Genomic DNA, 23,794 nt, shown 5'->3' with positions numbered 1-23,794 from the left:
CTCTCACATGCCAATTTCACCGCATGCATGAAACTTCACTATGTTGTTCTCAAAGGAGAGAGTAGGTACCTAGGCTTCGATGATACATCTGTTTGATGAGCATCATTTTGGCTAAATTATGTTACAAAATACTTTTACCCATACGTAGACAACCTCATCGTAACCTACTTTATGGGAAGAATCAATATCCAATCACGCAGTTACTTAGGTAAGCAGGCACTTGTGCAATCTACACTGAACAGCAAATAAACCGGGCCACCCACTACCTTGGAAGTCTGATTCGATTTTCTCAAAAAGTATAAAACTTACAACTATCAAAATTATACCTGCAGAAAGTGCATTTCATAATGAATAAAATGAATGGAAATTCATTGCGATTAATCAATTAATTAAGTGTTTATTAAGGATTTTACAAGGAAGAGTCGTTTTCCAGCCATGTTAATCGTAAGTAATCATGAAATGAAAACAAAAATTAAAGCCAGAAACAAAGATAAAATTTAAAAAAAGTTTTTGGTCAGTATTCAGTATTCCCTCCCCTTGCTCGGATAACTGCCAGCATCCTCGTATTCATCCACCTCACGAGCCTGACGATGAAATCTTAAGGAATTGCATTTCGCTCCTCTTCAATTGCGATTCGCAGCTCTGGAAGCCTTGTTGGAGCCGATATTCGGGCTCGAACCCGACGTTTCAGCTCATCCCATAAGGGTTCTATCGGATTCAAGTCCGAGCTTCGAGCTGGCCAGTCCATTGTACGAATTCCCACGTCGCATACATACTGGGTCACCACATGAATAACGTAACGTCGTGCATTATGATGCATAAAATGGCATATTCTGCGCGATATATCCTGCGTAAGATACCACATGGTGTGCGAGGATTTCAGTAATGTACCAATGAGATCAATCCACGTGTACGACCCCCTGGTTCGATGAAAACTAACGCTGTACATGCGGTTAACGAGATGCCGCCCCAGATCATTACAGATCCTTCTTCATTAGCAACAGTTTCCTCGATGCAACACTGAGAATAACGTTCTCCAGGGCAACGATATTGTCTCAGACGTCGATCATTTCAATGTAGACTCACCCTGGTCTCATCAGTGAAGAGTACATTACCCCACTGTCCTAACGTCCAGTCCCTATGCTCTCGAGTAAATTCAAGTCGTGCTTCATGGTGGGCTACCGTCAATGCTGGGCCTGTTGCAGCTCTCTTTGGAGTCAGGTTCCATTCAACAAGTATCCTTCTGATGGCGTCTGGGCTTATGACCACTTGGCGTTCGTCACGCAGACTTTATTGGACTTGAACTGCGTTGAGGCGGCGATTTCGCAGAACAGAAGTTGGATATCGGGCGTCGGCATTCATACAATGGACTGGTCAGCTCGACGCCCCGACTTAAATCCGATAGAACACTTATGGGATGAGCTGAAAAGTCGGGTTCGAGCCCGGATAACTGCTCCGACAAGGCTTCCATAGCTGGAAATTGCAATTGAAGAGTATTGGAAGGCAATTCCTCGAGATTTCATCGTCAGGCTCGTGAGGTGGATGAATACGAGGATGCTGGCAGTTATCCGAGCAAGGGGAGGGAATACTGAATACTGACCAAAAACTTTTTTTTAATTTTATCTTTGTTTCTGGCTTTAATTTTTGTTTTCATTTCATGATTACTTACGATTAACATGGCTGGAAAACGACTCTTCCTTGTAAAATCCTTAATAAACACTTAATTAATTGATTAATCGCAATGAATTTCCATTCATTTTATTCATTATGAAATGCACTTTCTGCAGGTATAATTTTGATAGTTGTAAGTTTTATACTTTTTGAGAAAATCGAATCAGACTTCCAAGGTAGCGGGTGGCCCGGTTTATTTGCTGTCCAGTGTAGTTGCACTTTTTAATTGAAACTGCGCCGACAATTTTGCGTAAGTGGCTCAAACTGCAGGATATTGGATTTATTATCAGCCTCAACACCGCATTTAGTGCCATAAACGGCGCTCGACGCGGGCTGCGCATATATTTTTTGTGCTGATGATACCACACCGACGGCCACCGGTAATTTTATTATGCAAATGCAGCTTAAAGTGTTGCCAACCGTAATTGCTCAAATTACTGGTAAATAGGGCTGCTATGCTTACGCTTTTTCTAGTTACAAATATCCATTACCTACCTCTTTTCAAATCACCTAGATAGGAGTAGGACCTATTTAGGTACCTAAATATTATTGTTGATAGATAAGGCTTATATTATGACGTACGAGTGGATACCTTCGTTAAGAAGAAGTACATGTAAGAACACCTACATGTACCTACGTAAAAGAATGTAAGCTTGCTAAAAAGTAAGTACTTATTAGGTACCTATTTATCTAAATAATTATCCTAATATATAGGTCATATGTTCATCTAATTTTGATGAAACGTACTGAGGACCAGGGATGGACATCTTATGGATATTTTTATCTTGGAAAATCAAAGAGTTCCTTCGAGATTTTTAAAAATCCAGGGACGAAGTCGAGGGCATTATCTATAATTAGAACAGAAATAACTTGAATCCCGGGTATGAATATATTTTAGGCTAAGTACTTGCGTACTTTTCTCGTAAAATCAACTAGTTTTTTATAATGAGCATTTATATACTTCTATTGTATGAAAATTAGTACTAAAAACATGTTCACTGCTTTTTAAAGTTAAGACAACCCTCATGTAATGCAAAGACAAGCGTAGAGTAGAGAATGCACCGTTCAAAAGTGGCGGGAACTCGTAACGTTCAGTAAATACAGCAATCAATTGGATTGATGAGCTTATTTACAAGTTTTATACGTTCATGCAAATTAGCAGCGAGTGATAAAATTGATAATGCAAGTATTTTCAATTTAAAAGAGGCTTTGTGAATGTCTGCCTTGTGGAGATCAATATGGTAACTTAATAATTAATTATTAAAGGAGCGCTTTAGATTCAGGACTCTAGGGCTAAACAAAAATTGGCTTGCAAAGTTTAAGCTTTGCGTATATTATGAAACTCTAGGATAATGGTCATCGGGCATGAAAGCTTTTATCGTGTCCCACAAGCAGCTGATCCACGCGTCAGGACGCCAAGACCTGGGTCGGCTAAACCTAGCCATCCAGCGAGGCAATAGCGGCACTGTATTGGGCACCATGTCCGTTAATCACCACTTGGACGGTGTACCAATTTTTTTTTTGTAAATTTTAATTTTTTATTTGTATCAAAGTTTTTTATAAATGGAAGCATTATTAACCTTTTTCTTTCATAGGTTTTAATCTAAAACCAAAAGCAGAGCCAAAATGACGCCAAAACAAGTCTTCACTCTTCACTAAATGAGGACATTGTTACGTGAGACACCAAAAGGGAGGTGCCGAGTCCCCGGTCGCGGTCGATAGAACGAGCTACCTTTGATAACAGAATTTTGATAATGCTTAAATATTGGTTTTGGCGGATTTAATCAAAAACCTGCATATTATAACAGTTATTATGTCGGCGGGTTAATTTCAAAATATACGATAAAGGCGGGAAAAATAATATTTAACGGAATTAGGCTGCCGCGGCGGCGCGGGCGCAGCGCAATTTGGAAGATTGCGCCGAAGCTCGTTTTCCGTGAATTTTTTAATTGAATTACGAGCCAGATGCTGCGCTGGTGTGCTGTGCACAACGTTTATCCGTCCTACCGCATAATTTATTTATGACGCTTTGTTTGCGTCCCAAAATTACCCTGTGTGTCATGCTTTCTTCTTGATGTCATTTCAAAGGGTTGTGGACCCCGTTTCCATTATTCACCTTAAGGTGGTTTCTTGGAATTGGTATTATATTATAATTGACTCATCAGTCATCACTCATTGACAAAATATAGGTAATTGTTTGATAATGAAGATAGATAGACCTATCTTCCTATACTGGGCTGATTTCGTGACAAACGGATGGATTCAGAAGAGAATATTTTAGGTAACTCTACCTATTACATAAAAATGGAATCTAAAAGTACCCTTACCATGTCTTAAGTCCTGTCCTCCAGTCCTTTAAGAAATGTACTTATTTTGATAGGAAAGCAGGAACGACTTGTCTATACAAGGTCAAGAAGTGCTAGTACAAAACTTGGCAGCCGGTCTATACCTACGGGCCGCCAAGTTTTTGAACGTTTTACGCTAGGTGCGTAAAGACCGCGCCAGTATCTATGCAGTCTGTGCGAGGTAGTATGTGCATAGGTTACCTAGTAATTAACACACACAAAAGCTTCTTCACTTTTTCAAATACGAATGTAGGTATGAGCTTTTTGGTGCTTTGCCTATCTGGAGTTTTATAATATCTTTGGAAAGGAGAAACAAATTCGTAATTTTGACAAGATAATCGCGACCTTTACAACTTCAGTGGAAATAGCTCTTCATACACAAATCTGCCAGTTAGGAGGCTGATAAATTGCGAAATAATATCGCAGGGAGGGTCATAAATCAGCGGGAGTGCACATTCATCGACCCTGATACCAATTCTAGTGTATCTTTGCTTTAGTACATTTAGAGCGACCGCAGTAACGACCTCTGTCGTGCTATTTTAATGGCTTTGTAGTGGTAGTAATATGAACTAAGCAGTCAGTGGTTCACTCCAATTCAAAGTCCTTACGAAAAAACCGGCCAAGTGCGAGTCAGACGCGCGCACCGACGGTTCCGTACTTGGGTATTTTTGCTCTATAACAAATATGACAAACTTAACAAAACATATTGACATAATTCTAACAACAAAAGATTACCATGCACCTGTTTCTCGAACTAGTAAAAACTGTGTCTCGGAAAACAGGGCTTTAGTATTCTTGGCACCATTCCACGTGGGCATGATTTTAAAATAAGGTTAGCTTTGAGTTTTATTGTAACAGTTCTAAAATGAGTCTAAAGGTGTCTAGTGCAGTTCGATATACCCGTTTAGCGAAACGCAATTGCACGATAATGAGTGATGAACACCGAGATACCATTCCTTTGTAATTGTGTACGTACGGTTTATCGATTCGATTCACGCATTTCGCGCATTTTCTATCGCCAACGAGCGGTGCCGTTCAGTCTACGTATCTACGGTACTGTCATAGAATATTTAATTGCACTTTCCGGGTACAGAAGGATCAATACGCAAAGACCTTTAAATAAATAGCGTAATAAATACTGTAGTTTATAAGTAACTTCGACAGCTGGCCACTTTACAACTCACAACATGACCAGTCGTGGTCCTAGCCACAGCTTGAGCGGAGCATCTGCGACTCGGCAGCTCGATTCCGTAAAATTTGCATCAATCATTATTACAATCACAATTGTTGTTATTGGCTAAAACGCTATTTTGTTACAGCAATGCATTGTAGCCAATAGTGAGCGATCATCAACCAATCAGAGGTGATTGCGACGTGACATTGTAGCTGTCATTTTACCGCAATCGAGCTGCAGGTTGCGCGACCACGACTAGCCGTAGTCGTGGCCGTCTAGTGCGCGAAGTACCTAAGGGTGGATTTATATTTGTCTGACGTGTCTGCCCTGACGCATCGGGTTTTATATATTTAGTATGGTTACGTTCATAATATTATTAGTAATGTGCAATGTGTTGTGATGGCATCTGTTGTGTCGCATCAGAAGCAATCCCGGTTCGCGTCAGAGCAGCGGGGTTCTAGGGGCGGGGGGACGGCACCATCACGACACATGCCAATGTGCAAGCGCCAATGCTGTGGTCTGATGCGTCAGACTGTTATTGACTCAAAATATCATCAGAAGGCGTTAGAACACGGCACATATAAATGTGCAAACTAGCCATCTTGTCACAACACGACATGTCGTCATGCCAGACAAATAGGTATAAAGCCACCTTTATTCACATTTCGCGTAATCTGATGTAATGAAACATTCGCACGTCGTAACTCATCACGCTCCACGTTTCTATTTCTAATGACTGGTTATGATGAGGAATGGTATATTAGCATGTTTTATCGGCGTTCTGTAATTTATTTGCGCATTTGCGTGCAGTTATCTTTGTATTATGAGTATAGTTACATGAACTTTGCTAATACGTTTGGAGATAATGCGTGTGGGATACTTGGTAGAAAGATGTTATCAATGCGTATATGTTTTGCTTTTCTTTTATGAAGATTAATTTAAATATTACTTGTATTTTTCTTTGCCGTATTTAATAATTAGTAGTTAGATGATATAGGTATTCGTACATTATGCTTAAGATAAATAGCCCATTACAGAATGTTATACAAAGATTTTTTTGTTAGTCATACAAAGGTTTAAAATATCTTGCTAGTTAAAAATTAACAGTTGCTTCACTTAACCTATCTACCTACTTTTTTTCCTGTACAGAGCCAACATTAGTCTTCTAATTTTTTTATTATGTAAGTATAATAATTTACAAAAGATTAAATATATAAGTAGTATTTTCTTTAGTATACCTAGTCAAAGTCATTTATTCAAATTGGGTAGTTACTATTTGTACACTTTCTGATTGTCAGACAATGGTTTAGTGGTGATAATTAACTAAAACTATAGCAAAGATTAATAAGATTTTTAAACTAAAAAATATGCTTACCTACGTAATAATCTTACATTTGTTAATCTTAGCCCATAAAAAATAGTCCAGAATCAGCGTAAGAATGGTCAGCGAGCGCCTGGGGCGCGCTATTACCTGGTCGCGAGGTGCCGCTCTGGCATTAAACAATTTGGAACAATTAACTGGATGTGCGACGTAATTACATTTCAAAACATGCTACTGCCGCTGTAATTTGCGGTAATTCTTGTGTTTGAGATGTCCTCTAATTGACACTGAATTTGTTTAAGGCGCAGACAATCGACTGCTATTAACTAAGCTTATTTAATACGAGAGGAAATGCCATACCCCTTCCAGGTTAGCCCGCTTCTTAGACTGCATCATCACTAACCTCCAGGTGAGATTGTAGTCCAGGGCTAACCTGTATCTGAATAAATGAATAAATAAATGGTATAAATCGGTCAAACAAAACCCAATTCAAAGATACTATTGTACCTACCTACTTAAATAATTATTTTATTATCAACTCATTGTCGACTCAGACTGAGACGGGTTTCTGAATGGGAAGTGTTTGGCCATCGTCCACCACGCTGGTTAAGTGCGGATTGGCAGACTTCATACACCTTTGAAAACATTATGGAGAACTTTCAGGCAAGTAGGTTGGTTCTAAACTGGTGTGTGGCCATCGTGGTAGATCGTCGCTACACCTACGTTTAACGGGAAACGCCGTTGAACATCACGATCATTTTCATCCGTGCAATGAATGGAAATCTCACAAAAATCTGTGGTCTGCGTTGGCGGCAAGATATTCGGCCTCGAAAATTGAGGTCTCTACTTTTTTCTTAACGTTGCTGCACGCAATATTAAATTAAATAAGTATTTAATAAGTATTTTATGAATGGATATTTAATAATCAACAGTTATTATTTATTATTAAAATCCATAGAATATTAAATAAATGTACGCAAAAAAGCTGGGTGTTATTTGTAAGGCAATTATTTGTCAGTGACAATAAAGATTTGTAACTTAATTGATCAGCAATTTGTTATTAACAGTAGCTAATTATTTCACTATAAATAATACAATTACTTTATAGACAATGGATTAAAATAATGTAATTACTTGATAAATAATAGATTACAAATTTATTCAGTTATTACTTAGGTACTGATTTAATCCATTGACGTAGTAATCAGTGCAGCCGAGAGCCCATTGCTGTCTTTCTAAGTAGGAAATAAAAATATCACGTCTTTTTTTACTTACGTCGGGTTCCAATCATAAATCACTAACCCATAAGCACATACACGTATTTGGAGTTCTGTGTCCATAATATTATAAAGAAGTAGATACGAAAGTGTGTTTGTTTGTTGGTTTATTAGTTTGTTGGTTTGTCTGTCAGTTACGTAGCAACGGATTGACGCGATTTTTAGCGTCGGTATAGTTTAAAGACCTGGAGAGTAACATACCTATGCAAATTTTATCCCCTAACATAGTTTTATTATTTACTACGAACCCCCTAATTTTTATTTTCCAGGATATGTGAAATAAGAACCTATCTCTTAGGTTTTTCTTTTTTCCTGAGTTTTTATTTTTATAAAATGGTTTGGATTGGTTATGATAATATACCGTCGTGGTCATCATTTTAATTGTGACTCGCTTGATAAACTATTTCCACGCCTTTCTTGTACAATCGTAGGTAGCTACTTATATTTTATGCTTACCTTTGTTTGATCTGCCCAAGTCAATGGTTGATCTGCCGTTTATTCTGGTGCCTTCGACTTTCCCTTGCACCTTATTTTACTTATCATAAATAATTGTGCGTGACATCGAATTAATATGAACATCACATCCAAGAACTGCATTTTCCCTACAGCTAATCAGATCTTTATTGGTACTTCCTGGTTACATTTTGACACGACAGCGATATTTAATTAGCTAATAACAACATTTGTACATGCGGTAATTGGCCCCATGACAGATATGCTTTAGCAACAAACTGGAGGTTAACGCACGTAGCATTAAAGTAAACCGTCATTACGCTCCCATTCGCAGCAGAGTAAGCGGACGGTGGAATTATTTAAATGTCAGATAAATTGCTTTAACAGTTCGAGAGCAGTAATAAGGTGTCCATGCAGTCCGAGCCTATAATTTGCTCTCGCATTCAATCATTCGGGTACACTGGAGGCGCGTTGTTGCAGAGATTAATTTGCGCAGAAGGCGCAACCATCACAAATTAGCGATGGGTGATTCATTCGAATAACAATCGGAGTATTCGATTGTTGTTATTATTTGATAACAATCGAAAAACAAATAACAATTGATCAAACGGAAAACGATCGATTGTTCAATTGTCACATAGCACGTGGCTCAATTGATTTAGATTTTCGATTTATTTTTTACAGACACTGCGCTTCGTATTCTTAAGACTTAGCAATCGAACAATATACCAATCCAGTGCCGATTTTTATTCGATTGTTTTTTGTGAAGACGGATAAATCGTCAATCGATTACCCAATTGTTCGATTGTTTTTTTTTGCAACAATCGCTCAGTTATCGCTATAATCTTCTTGGGTTCCTTGTAATTTATAGATTAGCGCTTGGCTGCAATATACATGCTGGCAAGTAATGTGCAGTCTAAGATGGAGCATGCTTGTCTAGAACGTGTCAATAAACACCTAGTTATGTCAAGAATCACATAATATTAGGTGTTTACTTGGGATTGTAGGTATTGCGATAGATTCCCAGACCCTGACAACTTGAATAAGACAATTATTATCTCCGTTGACATAGCATTCAGTTAAATATTTTGCATTAAATAGCGCCTGCCAACTTCAATTAATATTTAATACTTCATTCGAAAACATCCTGAAAAATTACGGATGCATTGTAGGCATACAATAATTGAAAAAATATAATCTTTGGTAACACAGTTGAAATCAACTTTCGTCTTACAACCTGTCCCCGTGTTGTGATAACTTTTAATAGAAGCGGCAATCATGAGCCTATTAATAAATGCTTTAAGTCCCATCTTTTCGCTTTAATCAACATTTTCAATGAGATTATTACAAGGCATAGCGTCAACGATTACAAGATGGCCGACGCAGGTTTAAAGCTTTGGTCAAACTCAACTTGTGACGGGGCAACGACGTCACTTCGCTGTAGCTGTACCCCAGGGTATCACACTGAACCCATGTTACTGCCACACAGAAGCCTCATCATCCACATGACCAATCCATCGCCGGCCTATTACTCAGTACGGGTCTCCTCTCAGAGTAAGGAGAGTTTGGGCCATATTCTGCCACTCTAGCCCAGAGCGGATTGGTAGACTTCACACACCTTTGAAAATATTATGGTGAACTTTCAGGCATGCAGGTTTCCTCAGTGTGTTTCCTCAGTTTCCTGTGGGGAGCCTTAGGGTATATATTGTAATGTGAAGTGCTCAGATACAACTTCTATGAGTCACTGCTACGTTGCAGATTTGCAGCCGCGTCCCAGTAACACGGTTTCAGTTTCATATCCCGATGACCTGTTACCGCGATATCGCGTATCTGACCAGGTCCTTACGCGTCCAAGGGTTTTATGATGTGACCGGTTGCGACGCATCGCGTCGTGGCGATGTTTTTATGTTCCACTCAAATGATGCCTTGAAATTATTGTCATTAATGCTAAAGGTGACGAAAAGGACGACAAGTAAAATTTAACAATGGACCCACTGTATTATTTTGTACTAGCCGATGCCCGCGGCTTCGCCCGCGTGGATTTAGGTTTTTCGAAATCCCGTGGAAACTCTTTGGTTTTCCGGGATAAAAAGTAGCCTATGTGCTAATCCAGGATATTATCTATCTCCATTCCAAATTTCAGCCAAATCCGTCTGGTAGTTTTTGCGTGAAGGAGTAACAAAAATACACACACACACACACACACACACACACACACACACACACACACACACACACACACACACACACACACACACACACACACACACACACACACACACACACACACACACACACACACACACACACACACACACACACACACGCGCGCGCACACACACACACACGCGCGCACACACACACACACGCGCGCACACACACACACGCGCGCACACACGCACACACACACACACACACACACACACACACACACACACACACACACACACACACACACACACACACACACACACACACACACACACACACACACACACACACACACACACACACACACACACACACACACACACACACACACACACACACACACACACACACACACACACACACACACACACACACACACACACACACACACACACACACACACACACACACACACACACACACACACACACACACACACACACACACACACACACACACACACACACACACACACACACACACACACACACACACACACACACACACACACACACACACACACACACACACACACACACACACACACACACACACACACACACACACACACACACACACACACACACACACACACACACACACACACACACACACACACACACACACACACACACACACACACACACACACACACATAAACTTTCGTCTTTAATAATAGTGTAATTAAAACGCACAAATCTTAAACCCAATTTTTTTATTGATCTACTTGATTATACGTATTCGTAATAGGAACCGAAAGAGTTTTTAGTCAACAAATGTACATGTAAATGTTTAATGTATAAGCTTGTAGGTACATATTTAATGACGTAGGATTCAATTTTTATTTAGCTTTTAGCTGTCATTAATTAAAAACATTTTTACGAAAACTTTAGTAATGAAGCTTAGGTGCCCACGCACTTGAACTGAACTGCAGCTAAACTGCGCGTCGCGGCAGCGCCCCGCACGATATTCTCTCCAGCGCGCGGCTGGAGAAAATATCGTGCGGGGCGCTGCCGCGACGCGCAGTTCGGCTGCAGTTCAGTTCGAGTGCGTGGGTACCTTTAGACTGGGTGTCTTAACCTCACCAGACACACTCATACCTATAGTCGTTTAAAAATTTTTCATAAATTAACGGTTAAATTCAACACGTTACCACCTTACTGTCCTACACGATCGGTAATTAAATGTCAAATTAACCTAGGAGAAATAGAAATTATTATTTTAACAGTAAGTAGGTACGAATAAGCCATCTATACTATACGACATGATAGCGACGCGACCATTTATGGATGCGACGATTTTTAGCAAACAGTCAAATTAAGCTAACTAGGTACATAGCAACGTTGATAGGTAGTTGTTCGTAAAACGACAGAACCTAGATTGGGATATTTCGGCTGTTAATTATATAAGTTTTAACTCTTTAAATAGGTACAATATGAAAGATTCTGAGTTTGACTTTATTATTTCAGTTTAAAGACCATTTATTTCCAGCTAAGAGTTTCTTTCTGGTTCTTCTCGGTAGGAACGGCATTCCGAACCAGTGATAGATTATTTTGACGACTCAAAAGCACTTGTAAAAGTTTAATTGAATAAAAATATTTTTAATTTTGAACTAAATACCTAACTACCTACCAATATTCGATTCTAACTGTTGTAATCTAGTTATAAAGCGTGCAAAACAAGTAGTCCAATCTGAAGCTGCAACATGACGGTTTGCGCAGGTCATTGACTAAGGACACACAAGTCCAGCTGAGATCTGTTTTTCTACATTACACAGTCATATGCCTCGTGTTCAGACTGGATTAGTAATTACTCGTTTCACGCACACTACAGTAGGGATCTTTACTTATGTCTAAAGGATTAAATGGGACGGGAGGACAAATTGTGCAAAAGGAGGATTTGTCCTCCATTTGGATAACATGTGGCAACTGGCAACCCTATAGTGACCTCATAAGAATCTCTCCCTCGGTCTACTTGTCCGCAGGTCGTATCGTTGTCGTCGTGAGTAGTGATAATCGGACATTGGCGTACGTTTGTCGACCGCGAGGCTACTTTTTTTTAATTTATTTAAACCGCGAGGCCACGCCGTGTATGTAACACAGAGCTTTGTCATGCTCGCGCAATCTGCCCCTGCTGTGCGCCACCGCTGATGTCTTATTCTGTGGTGTCATAGAGTAGAGATGTAGATGAGAGGCAGAAAATAAGTGGGATTCACCTCCTCAGTAAAATAAAATAATAGTTCTCTTCTTCTTTGCCTTGTTTCCTTATTACTGGGAATCGTGCGGGATCCTAATATGATGGTAGCAGATCATCTGTGACGTTCTTCTGCCGGTTTTCTATCAAAATGGAAGTATTATAATATTAGTGGAAAGTGGTAAAGAGTTGGCTTAGTAGGTACCTACAGCTTCACATTTCAGGTTTACATACACACATGACACAGCATTGGTTTTTCGTTAGATTCTTTACCATAATGAAACCAAAGGAAAAAAGTCAGTAGATACTATATTTATTTGTCTTTAAGATTTTTATAACATGGTTGAAGAGAGCAGAGATTTGCTATGTAGGTACTTATGTACCTAATAGTTTAGAAAGAAAGACGTCCTTTAGATTCTACGCTAATATGCCTTCAATTTCTAACTTTGGATAGTTATGTGCATTAAGAAGGAAAAATCGTGAGGAAACCTGCATGTCTGAGAGTTCTCCATCATGTTTTCAAAGGTTTGAACAGTCTGCCAATCAGCACATGGCCAGCGTGGTGGACTATGGCTCATACCATTCTCATTCAGAGAGGAGACAGCTACGCTCAGTAGTGAGCCGGCGATGGGATAATCGTGATGATGAGGATGCCTTCAATTCGTACAATACCTATTATACCTATTACACTTTCTACTAAATATAATAATCTCTGACCAGTCGGCAAGTTACCCTTTGCTATTATCAGTTTTAATTGAAACTCACCGCAAAAACTCGAAAAGAGGGCGAGTGAAGACTCCATTAGAGTCCAACTAGTAAGCTTCGCCCCACGGCGGCTTTGTCCACGCGAATGTACAAATCAAATAAAAATACAAATAAAACCACGCCAATGGAAGAAAGTCATGATCTAATTTTACGGATTCTAATATAGACGTCTCAATTTAATTGCATTTGGCTCGAACGTGCAGCGTTTTTCAGCTAGATTGCTTTTTTGTGTATGTTAGGTACCTACCTACCTAAGTACTTAATACTGTTATTTTGTGTGTAAAATAACTAGAGTTACTAAAAATCACGTTTTCTCAGGACATTTCATGGTTTTAGAAGGCCATTTAGTGGAAGTAATACCTAATTTAAACAATGTTCAAACCCTAAAGAATAAACGCATTTAAAAATTTATTAAATTATCTGACCGCGGCCCCGACTTCACGGGAATGGAAATCCTAAAAATCCTGTTTAGATCCTACGTAAAAAAAACACGTAAAATCTAAAACCCAGGAGTTTGAGTTGTATGATGATATGTCAGTCAGTCACTTTAGAATTATCTTTAGTACCTACAGATAATTACGCAGATAATAAAATGTACGTATTAACATACTTAGTAGGTACCTATGCAAATAAATACTTACATAGTATTTAGCTTATTAAACAAGCCATAAATGGCTTGTTAAATGAAAAATAAAACATGAGCATTCTTTAATTAATACTTTTAAATGCCAAGTTTCAATTGAGAACATTAGTAATTTTTCATAGGAATTAAAGACAGGCCGGTGTTGCATTACGAAAAGTAATTCCTCATTCAATCAAGCATCGCTGAAAGGCCTATTAAACCAAAGACACGCTATTGCCTTGGTAATAGCAGAAAACAACATTTAAGCCACGAAACGACCTACCAATTTCAAACAACCATTTTAATTAGAACCATCTTACACCCTCGCGTTCACTTCCACTTGGCGGATTTTGCTTCTTTATTCGTAGCGCACTTCATACACACCTAGTTTGGCTTTCATGTGAATATTCACCAGTCAAATTCAATGAAATTTTGTAAATATACGTTCTAGGAACTATCTTCGTCTGTGGTTTTCTAGATTTCCGAAAAACTTAAAGTTACCTGGTCTCGAGAATTTACATACAAATAGACTTTAAACCCGCGTAACTTTAAAACTAGTTATTTGTAAGCAAATCTGGCAAACCACAGACATAGCTATATTATATGATAATATATGATATTAGTTTCTAGAACGTGTCTAAAAAATTACATCGAGGTAATTGGTTGTATTCAAATGAGACCCAAACTTCGTTTGTATGGAGCGTGTGACAGATAGACCGCCGTTAAGCGGGAGGGTTGGGAGGACGAGCGTTACCGGTCGATGGAACGTCTACGAACCGAGTTGGGAGGTCCCTCGGTCACCTCGCTAATTGAATATGTCAATCACTTTAACAACGCAAATGAATAGCGTTTCAGAGATTTATAACCAGTGTAGTTGGATACTTAAAAACTGTATTGTATCATTAATCTTAGAGTTATGAAAGGGTCTCGGTACGGTGGTAGCGCGGAGTGACAGACGCCTGGAGGTATCATCGCTCACCGGTATATTAATGTCCATTTAAATGGGACAGTACTAATTACGCTGGTACCTATATTTTCCAGTTAACTAATTAAGAAATGAGCTATGATGGTCTAGTGCTCACAACATGTGGAAATTGGAATACCATTGAAAGAACATCAATACTTTCATTTCATAAATAAATAAATAAATAAATTTGCATTAGTTTCAGGAGCCTCTCCCTTAACAAGTATTTAATGATGACTTTGTGTGAATTACAAGCTATTGTGTGCGCTTAACAGCTCGCCAACTGGACACAGGCAATCGTTGACGAAGAGACGTATGAGTCATAGTTGGGGGAACAGCAAGTTGACCACGCACCGCATCGCGGTTCCTAAGCTTGTGGCTTGTCCTTGTTGAGACAAGTCAATTATGCTAGGATTCCGATTAGTGTGCGTTGCAGTTAAGAGTTTCATACAAAGAATACTGGACGGCTCGAGTAGATACGGTGACGATCCCTTTTCGAGTTGATATGTGTGCTATGACCTTTAAGGCTTTAACCACTAGGATATCACACTGATGACTCCCGCTATCGCATTACTATTATTTACTATTATTAAATCACATGTCAGACACCGTATTTACATTGCTAGATTGGTGCGTCGGGGCTTGGGCGAGGTAATTTGTTATAATAAATCATCGATAGCCCATACATCACGTAGCATGGAGTGACGCCGCGTATCCTCTGTCCTATTACAATGGTAAATGACACGAGATATCACATGATTAGCCTCCGTATGTACGAGTTTTTCAGAAAAGTTATATTTATGACTTTCGACTAGAGTAAGCGTAGCTATCGTACGTAAATCTTGTGTTTTTTTCTTAATCGAAAGGCAATCAATAAAATTAAGTGGGTATCAAGCAAATAATCATGGACTTTTAAATATGCCCAAAAATATGCCCCAATCTTTTTTATTACATTGGTTTATTGGTTTTTAATGAAAACGTCAGAAAATATGTCACAAAAAAGAACACCTGCCCTTTTATGGGCGAAAAAAATACTTATAATTATTATTTGCACCAGTTTGCACCTGTGACTCGTGACCGATTTATTTACTGTTATATTATTCCGTTTGATGGGAAGCGCCATCATGCGGCTGGCGTCACGCTGCGTGTGCGCACCCTTGCCACGGTATCAATTTTGCGATAGATGCGTTTTAGGGATGCGTGTTTTAGAAACAAAGTTGGAAAGGTGCATTAAAATCCCACCCTGTTACACTATTAGCTTAGGTAAGTATCTATTTAAAATAAGTACAAGCTTTAAACTTTATGTATAACTACGTAGATGATCCCACCACTTCACTCGCGTGGAATTAGATTTTGTAAAAATCCTGTGAAAGCTCTTCGATTTTCCAGGATAAAAAGTAGCCTCAGTATATCCGTCCCTGGATGCAAGCTATCTCTGAACCAAATCAGTTAAACGGATGGGCTCTTTTTTCTTGGATAAAGAGTAAGTAGCCTAAGTTTGTCCTCAGGATGCATCATGCAAGCTATCTCGGTATCTTCCGACAAAATTGTATAAATGACCGTGAAAAACTAGCAGACAGATAGACAAACAGACAACAATAAAAAATAGGTATCTACTGAAAATTATATTTAGACTATATTTAAAGAACCAACACTAGGTACCTACTTACTTCTTCATTAAATTATATTATACTGGTTATAAATATCCGATGTCATCATACCTTTTACAAGAGCTTGTAAAACGTACCTACTTGTACAAAAGATGTAATTAAGATGGTCTCAAGACAATAGCATGTCCACGAGTTATTGATATTAGGGACCGAGTCCCAATAAATTCCTGCGTTAATTATATCGTGAGCGGCGGAACAAAGCGCGGGCGCGCGGCGTGTTGATTTTCAGTTTATTTCATTAGATCGGCGCCGCGGGGTGCGCTGGAGTCGACGCCGGGTCGACCAGGGTGACCATCCTGTATGTATTTTACAGGATAATCACACTAGATTGGAGAAAATCTATCCTTAAAATTCTCATTTATCGGCATTATTTTTTACAATCATAGCACTTGTACAAAAAATGTGTATGGTGGTACAACATTTCATTTACCTACTGTGTGAATTTTCTCTGTGGTTGAAGTGTGTTGCCTGAAATATGGGATGAAAGTTGTGTATATCATATTTTCGTAAAACTAATATTGTTTCGAAATATTATGAAATTGTACTGGAAAATATTGGAACCGAACTCATGAGGATACTATCTTTAAAAAACCGTAATATTGGTTTTCTAAAGACAGTGATATATGAAAGAAGAATCTCGATAATTTTCATTAACTTGTGATAAAATTGCGTAAACCTTAAAAATCGAAATCGGGTGAGTACATAAGGTCCAACATAGTCGAAGGCAACATCTCAGAATAGTCTCACGGTACTTAGTACTCATGGCCACCCTACCCCCCGCCATAATGTTCACCTGCCTGCTTAAAAATGGTAAAATATAGCATTTTTAATGAGCACTCTTTTCAATTTTCGGCTCTGGGCCTTTATCGGCGTGACATCGACCTAATCAACTCCATGCTTGTTGCGATGTTTATTTTTTCTAATATTTAATAGCCCGAGAGCTTATAGGCTGTTGTTTTGAGGAGGTGTTTGATGCAAGCTGAACGTGCAAAAAGTTAATATGGTGGTTCTTCTGGCGAACTGCCAGAAAGCCTGTTGAGAATTCACAGTTTTATACTTTTAGGTGGAACTGCCAGGTCGACTTAATCATATGCCACTGTAACAACACTTAAATTCCATGAAAGGGCATCAAGATTAAAATTATTTTAATTTTTGGCATTTTTCTGAAAACAACTGCCCGATCATCTCCCGACAGGATTGTCTGCCATTTTGTTCTAAAATTGAATAAAACTCATTATTTCAAATTAGGTTTTCAGTTTTTGTCACTTAGTTTTATAAAATTGAAATTAATTATCGTAGTTCGTGAACCCAGATAGTACCGTACCTAAGTAGGTACTTATTATAATATTCCCTGAGACAGGTAACGCTGACCTTAACTTAACCTTCTTAGCCGAGAGAATTAAAAAAATGATTTTTGGCTGGAGAATTTCCCGGAAAGCGGACAGACTTTTACATTTATGTAGAACAAATATATGGGTTCATATTATACCAAAATCCAGCTTGCCGGGAGTTTTTCTCAGAATGTTTAATTTCCCAGGGCTACTTTCAAATTATACACTTCTTTAACTTTAAAAAAAATTATAGCTTTTAGGAAACACCTCCTAAAATTTTCAACGGGCTCTCTAATCATAATTTAATGCTCACGTTGATTACCTTTCTGTTTTATATTCAAATTCGTTTGGAAAACATATGTAATTGAATTTCTGTATTATGGCGACGCGTCGCGGCATCGGCCTGTCTTTTAATTGGATTATGAGTTGGAAATGTCGTGGCTGGCAATCAAATGCGTTTTATGTGAATGAATCCATGAGAACTGTTTACCAAATATCTACACTCTTGATTGTAATTTATTTGCAATCAAGTGTAATTTGGGCTGGATTGCTTTACAGTAAAAAGTACCCATATAATTTCCTATGCTTGGTAACAAGTTAATTGAAAAAAAAAAAGGAAAATAATGTATTAAAGTTAACATTATACCTACTTATATAACTTTATTTTGGAAAAGTTTATAGTATCTATCAATGTAATGTACTATGTAGGTTACGTACTAAATATTTTATGAGAAGTGTTTTTGAATGAAGGAATGTCTGAGAGTATGCTTTTTATAAACCCATATTTACAAAAAAGTCCGGTATTTTTTTAAAAATGGAGATTAAATATTATTTTCAATTACACTAAACTTATTAATAAATAATTCTATCTCGGTAAAATCTGCTCTGTGAATTATTATGTCTTGAACGAATATAATACTTGACGGTAGGTACCTCCTCATAAGCGCCTGTAAAACAGGTCTACATGAAACTTGAATTATTTTATCAAAAACTTAATAATCTAACTCCACGCGGGCAAAGAACGCGTGCGGTCATTACTTTATTATAAAAGTCCACAAACAGTTTTTGCAACGCCGGCGTCAGTTACAATTTGCATACAGATGCCATTGATATCGAAAAACCGAGATAAACAATGCTATGAAATGTGTTTAAGCTTGCTCATTTTATACAACTTGCAATTGTACCTATATTCATTATTTACTATAAGGTATATAACAAGAATTGGAATGCCACAATTTTTAACTAGGTCTGAAAATAATGTGACATTTGTAAATAATTTAAATTAGACAACATTTAAGCTAACTTTAAGTTTTATTGTAATATTTTCATTAAAAAAAATAATTGTACAAATAAATAATAATGAACTGAAGTTGGTATAATATGAGGAAGGCGGAAGACCGTGTGTGGTGGCACGCTCTCCAAAAGGCTGAAAGATGGATGATGAACAAATTAACGGTCAGGGAGAGCATTGGAAATTGGAATCCAAAAGGTTGTAGATGTTGCAATGTTATCGCACTTATTTACACCTAACTTTACGCTAAGTTTAAATGAGATGAATCTTTAGTTTACGCTTAGTTCCAAGAGAGGAGTTGGTAAGTACCTTTTGGATTTCAGCTATAGGTACGTACTTATACCATTTTACTGAGGAAATTAAGGAATTCAACATCCCTCCTGCTGCTGCAACGGCTTGAGCGGGTGATTTTAATTGTATCTTGGTAATTATAATAATCAACGGTGCACGCAGACGCATTAGAGAAATCCGCGCGTTGAAATGCGCAAAAACGTGAGATTTGTCGCGCGGCGTAATAAATGATCAGCACCGCGCATTATCGGCAGGAAAGAAAGTTATTATGCAGTGCAAAAAGACTGTTAGCCACCGCCATCAGCGAGATGAAGCCGTCACCGAGATTGCCAATTATCTTGACAGTATTTGTGCGGATTGTTCACTTACTGCCAAGTTACTTACTTCCGCATTACACTCATGCAAATTATACCTAATATTTATATTGTATTGCAATCAAACTGCAAAGTCAACGTGATGACAGACGACATCAAGCGAGGCGCATTTGGTTTCAGGCGGCGCAAGACGTTGTGTATGGAAATCCCTACAAGTGATCTATGACCAGTAGTCTATTGTCTATCGTCGTCTAATAATGATGATGATGATGATGATCCCTGTTAAAACCATTACATGAACAACAATGTACGCCTCGGCGAGTCGCAATAAAGAAGATTCGCATACATACGCTACTTTACTGTGAGCTATAAACAAGCGGTAACACACGAGATCTCTTCGTTAATGTGTAATACGCAATTAATGGCTGATTCCGAACTCTGCTGTTATGGGAAAGGTTTACTACTTATAATAAACGTCAGGTGGGTTTAAATTAGGGTTACCATATGCATGTTAACAATTTTTTTTTCACTTGAAGGAGGAAAAAATCTCTACGGACACTGTGCGATTCGCACTTACTACAAGTGTACCTATAAATTAATTTATAACACCCCCGACAAGTGAAGGTTACAGTAACTAGAAAAGAGCTGATAACTTTCAAACGGCTGAACCGATTTTCTTGGATTATAGCTAAGAACACTCTCGATCAAGCCACATTTCAAACAAAAAAAACTAAATTAAAATCGGTTCATTAGTTTAGGAGCTACGATGCCACAGAAAGATACACAGATACACACGTCAAACTTATAACACCCCTCTTTTTGGGTCGGGGGTTCAAAAGAACCTCAAGCATGAAACCGTATTATAACATTACTTCTTGCTGACACACTAGTTGCTCTCGCTCCTTTTTTCTTGCCTTTCCTTGCCCTCCCTTTTCATCATTATGGCCCTCAGCGTCTGACCGACTCAATAATGACCTTTGGTGCGGAAAAATGAATACTGACAACGAGGCTAGTCTACCGACATCAAATAACTCAGCGTGCTATGGAGAATATGATGACCTCCCAGGAGTGGTGAGCGTGAGGTCTTACAAATGGGAGGTCCCGGTTCGATTCCCGGCAGGGACAATTTTGGAATTTATAATTTCTAAATTATCTCTGGTCTGATCTGGTCTGGTGGGAGACTTCAACCACTCTACCGGCAATGCCGTGCTGCCAAGTGATTTAACGTTCTGGAAAAATGCCGTGTACCTACCTAGAAATCGTTAAGGGGTCTCTATTCTCTATGGGTTTAACGAAGTTAAGCAAGGTATAGTATTTTGAAATAAAGACCTTTTACCTTTTGCCATCCTTTTACCAGTTTTTCACACTACCCTTAGGCGCTTTGATTAAAAAAATAAAAAAAAACTGAACCAGCCCAAACCCCGACTGGGAGGATATCATTAATTAGACGACTACCCCCAGTAGAACTCCAAATTGTTTCTACTTATAATTGGATATTATAAAAATGTTCAAAAACAAAAATGAACTGATTCTCTCCGCCTCATTTGTATCTGTTTGTGTATAGATTTCGTTAATTTTAGAGATCCGCCTCGAATTATAAGTAAGTAGAACCTTCAATTTTCATCATAGTATCGTTTTTTCGTTAACAGTGAATAGAACTCTTAGCGTTAGACTGAAACATTCTTAGATGATGAAAACCTGCCTGGTGAACTTAAAAAAAATACTACTCCAAGAAGTATATTATTTATCTAAGAACAGAGTTTTCCTCAAAATTCTTTCGCACTCGTAGCTCTACTCTACGTAATCTCTACACAGAAAAATCTATAAGTTATAGAAGCCATAGAAGCCTAAGAAAATAATATTTTAGGTTATTTATTATTAGAAAAAAAAAATTACTAAATAGGTAAGTAAATGGTGTTATAATTTTTATAATTTTTTTATTAGGCTAGAAACAAAATAATGTAAATTATTATCTAACTAATATGGAAGAATGTAACTTCATATTATCATACAAAAGAAACTTGTGTTTGTTTATGCAATAGGTAAATAAATTTTGTAATGAATCCAGTCATCATCATCGGCATCATGGATTAACCACTGGTTTATTACTATTCAGTAAACTATCACTAACCAGTAATTTTCAGTTATTCTTTATACGGAACACTTATTGCCACACCAGGTTCACGCCTGGCCGTTATCCTCGCCAAGCTGCTTAAAATGAAAAATGGTATCCAATTTATTATTCCAATTTACGGGTCGGCGTATTAATATTTGAATAGACACCGTGATTTATCGCAGTTATGAATGTGTTATATTAGATTAGAATTATTGTTTTTTGGAATTACTTCTGATCATTTTTGGACAATGAAACTAATCCTTTATTTAAGATCTATGGCCCCTACATTCTTTCTATTGGGAGTCGCTTGGCTGTCTGATAATCTAGCGCAGTAGATTCTGAGAGCAGACCATGGGTTCAGTAGTGGGCCAGCAATGTTGATGACGGCTGTACGTTACTGTGGCAAAAAAGAAAATAAAGAAAAACTTGAGGGACTAATGACCTACTGCCGGAAGTATGGAAACCGGTCTAAACTACATACTTATATTTGTACCTAATGTAGGTATATCTTCTACTACGTGGGGTCGGCACAACATGTCTTCTTCTTTCATTATCTTCTATCATTCGTCAACGTATCATCCACATCAGGTATGTAGGTATATCGATTTATATTATTTTTCATTTTGTCCAGATCCTCCAACGCTCGACGACAATCGAATTCACTATGCTTACAACTTACAACAAATCTTAGCTTTGGAGTCGACCGCAATCTGAAAGTTTCAGTCAAACCCACCGTCGCCTCCTCATCATCATCATGATCAACCAATAACCGGCTTACTCCTGACTACGGGTCTCCTCTCGCATACAGAGAAGGATTTGGCCAGAGTCCACCTCGCTTGCCAAGTGCGGATTGGCAGACTTTACACACCATTGAGAACATTATGGAGAACTCTCAGGCATGCAGGTTTCCTTTCGATGTTTTCCTTCACCGTTAAAGCAAGTGATATTTAATTGCTTAGAACGCACATAACCTTGAAAAGTTAGAGGTGCTTGCTCGGGATCGAACCCCAGAACCTTCCGAATAGACTTTTTACCACTAGGTTATCTCGGCCTCTTCCTCCTACGGTTACATAGGTATTTTTTTTAGATTTTATCATCTTTGATTTTAATTATAGCTAAAGGAACGTTTACACAGACCACACTTAAAAAATAATAAATGACTGTTAAAGTTAAAGTCGTGATCTTCAACCGCCATTACGTGTAGACGCGGGCAGGGTCCGGGGTAGCGGCCGAGATAAATCATTGTGGCGCTTCTTCATGATTATCCGAAGCTGTGATTGATTGAACCGCATCTCTGACGGACGAGCAATCGATGCAGGGCGACGAGATTTGCACGGTAGAGCGGCTTTTGGTAACATTTTCCCTACTTTTATGTCGTGTTATGGAGATTTTTCATCTCACCAAAAGGCGATAGAATTATAGAATTCAAGCGTTGAGACACTTTAGCATTAAAATACAAGTTCGTTACGTCTACAGCCAGCGCTCTTCAAACGACAAACCTCACAAAGTTATTGAAAATCGATGGTACCGAATTTATGACTTCAAGTCTCTTTACGTCCATTTCTTGTTATTTTTTGACTTTTGACGCTCGGATTAACGTTTATTAACGTTAGTACGGTGTAAAATCTTATACAAGCCTACGGGTCTCCGTTTTTCTTTGTACTTACAAGGTTTAGAAGCATAGTATTTCCTTACATTGTCTAATTTGGTATCTATCGCGTCTGATGGGAGGTTTCAGCCACGGCTAGCTGTACTCTTGTCTTGTAGTTATTATTTAAGTACTTT

The 23,794-nt window shown here is 38.3% G+C and overlaps 1 long non-coding RNA gene across 1 annotated transcript; it reads left to right on the top strand.

Moving 5' to 3' along the window:
* The first annotated feature begins 9,755 nt into the window (after positions 1–9,755).
* Positions 9,756–22,964, top strand: LOC123865186. The gene is made up of 3 exons (XR_006795935.1): positions 9,756–9,795; positions 16,770–16,772; positions 22,818–22,964. It is a non-coding gene; the product is annotated as an uncharacterized LOC123865186 (long non-coding RNA).
* Positions 22,965–23,794: the final 830 nt, after the last annotated feature.

Source organism: Maniola jurtina, chromosome 1 (genome assembly GCF_905333055.1).
Source record: "Maniola jurtina chromosome 1, ilManJurt1.1, whole genome shotgun sequence".
Lineage (NCBI taxonomy): Eukaryota > Metazoa > Arthropoda > Insecta > Lepidoptera > Nymphalidae > Maniola > Maniola jurtina.
Note: the sequence above shows the minus strand (reverse complement) of the source record. Positions and strands in the feature narration are given on the sequence as shown.